This window comes from Prionailurus bengalensis, chromosome B1, assembly GCF_016509475.1.
Source record: "Prionailurus bengalensis isolate Pbe53 chromosome B1, Fcat_Pben_1.1_paternal_pri, whole genome shotgun sequence".
NCBI lineage: Eukaryota > Metazoa > Chordata > Mammalia > Carnivora > Felidae > Prionailurus > Prionailurus bengalensis.
In genome coordinates, this window is record NC_057344.1 from 115,174,301 (window position 1) to 115,176,774 (window position 2,474).

The window sequence follows — 2,474 nt, forward strand, 5'->3', positions numbered from 1 at the left end:
TAGAGCCCAATGATTTTCTCTTACTATATTCTAGAAGCTTTATGATGTTTTGTTTTGGATTTATCTGTGGTCCGCTTTAAAGTATTACTTTCCGTAAGAGGCAGGCAACTTAGGTTGAGAGTACCCCCCATGCCCCGCCATGATATCCAATTTCTGGGCTCCAAAGCTCCTTTTGTTGGAAAGGCTCTTCTGCCTCCATTGAATCGCTTGTGCACTTTTGTCAAAAATCAGTTGGAGATCTATTTTGGGGTTCTCTGTTCTGTCCATTTATTTATGTGGCTAATCGGTATGCCAGGACCACACAGTCCTTGTTATTGTAGCTATATAATACGTCTTGAAGGAGGTAGACCGTTTCCTCCTATTATATTATTCTTTTCATAACTGTTTTAGCAATTCTTCTTCCTTTGCCTTACCATGTAAATTTTTAGAATAACCTCATCTATATTTACGAAAAAATCTTGCTGGGATTTTGATAGGAATTGCATTAAACCTGTATATCAATTTGAGGAAAACCGATGTCTTCACCATACTGGGTCTTTCAATCTCTGAATACAGTACGTCTCTCCATTTATGAGGATTGCCTTTGATTTCTTTTTTTTTTTTTTTTTTTAAATTTTTTTTTCCACGTTTATTTATTTTTGGGACAGAGAGAGACAGAGCATGAACGGGAGAGGGGCAGAGAGAGAGGGAGACACAGAATCGGAAACAGGCTCCAGGCTCTGAGCCATCAGCCCAGAGCCGGACGCGGGGCTCGAACTCCTGGACTGCGAGATCGTGACCTGGCTGAAGTCGGACGCTTAACCGACTGCGCCACCCAGGCGCCCCTACCTTTGATTTCTTTTATCAGCATTTTGGAGTTTTCATCAGACAAGTCTTATACATGGCTTGTTAGACTTCACCTAAGTATTTCATAATTTTGTGATTGTAAACAGCATTATATTATATATTTTTATATTATATTTTTGAGAATTTCCCAGCTTTATTGAGATATAAGTGATGTATAACATTGTGTAAGTTTAAGGTGTACAGTGTGATGATTTGATATACACGTATATTGCAACGTGATTCCCACAGTCAGGTTAGTTAACACATCTATCCCCTCACATAATTGTGATTGTGTGTGTGTGTGTGTGTGTGTGTAACGAGAGCATTTAAAATCTACTCTCTAGGGTGCCTGGGTGGCTCAGTTGGTTAAACATCTGACTCCAGCTCAAGTCACGATCTCATGGTTTTTGAGTTCAAGCCCCGCATCAGGCTCTATGCTGACAGCTCGGAGACTGGAGCCTGCTTCGGATTCTGTGTCTCCCTCTCTCTCTCTGCCCCTCCCCAACTTGCACTCTGTCTCTCAAAAATAAATAAACATTAAAAAGAAATCTACTATCTTAGAAACGTTCAAGCACCTAATACAGTGGTGTTAACTCTAGTCACCATGCTGTATATTAGATCCCTAGAACTCACTCCAGTTTATGTTATAACTAGAAGCTGGTATACTTTGACCAACATCTGCACATTTCTCCCACCTTCCACAGCCCCTGGTAACCACCATTCCACTCTCTGTTTTTATGAGTTCAGCTTTTTTTTAGATTCCACATATAAGCAAGATGATACAGTGTTTGTCTTTCTCTGTCTTTTTTTTACTTAGCATAATGCCCTCAAGATTCATTCATTCATGTTGTCACAAAAGACAAGATTTCCTTTTTTCTCATTGCTGAATAATATTGCATTGTGTGTGTGTGTGTGTGTGTATACACACACATATACACACACATTTTTTTTATCCATTCATTCATCCACTGATGAGCACTTGGGTTGTTTTCATGTCTTGGCTACTGTGAATAATGCTGCAATGAACGTGGAGGGGGAGGTGCAGATATCTCTTCAATATAGTGATTTCATTTTCTTTGAATAAATACCCAGCAGTGGGATTGCTAGATCATATGGTAGCTCTACTTTTAATTTCCTGAAGAACCTCCATATGGTTTTCCATAGCGACTGTACCAATTTACATTCCTACCAACAGTACACAAGAGCCCCCTTTTCTCTACATCCTTCCTAACACTTGTTATTTCTTTTTGATAAAAGCTATTGTAACAGGTATGAGGTGATGCCTCATTGTAGCTTTGATTTGCATTGCCCTGCTGATTAGTAATGTTAAACATCTTTTCATGTACCTGATGGCCATTTGTGTGTCTTCTTTGGAGACATCTACTCAGGTCCTCTGCCCAATTTTTAATTGGATTATTTGGGAGTTTTGGTATTGAGTTGTATGAGTTCCTTATACATTTTGGATATTAACTCATTACCTGATATATGGTTTGCAAATATTTTCTCCTATACTGTAGGTTGCCTCTTAATTATGTTGATTGTTTCTTTTGTTGTGCAAAGCTTTTTAGTTTGCTGTAGTCCTACTTGTTTGTTTTTGCTTCTGTTGCTTATGCTTTGGGTGCCATATCCAAAAACCAATTGCCAAGACC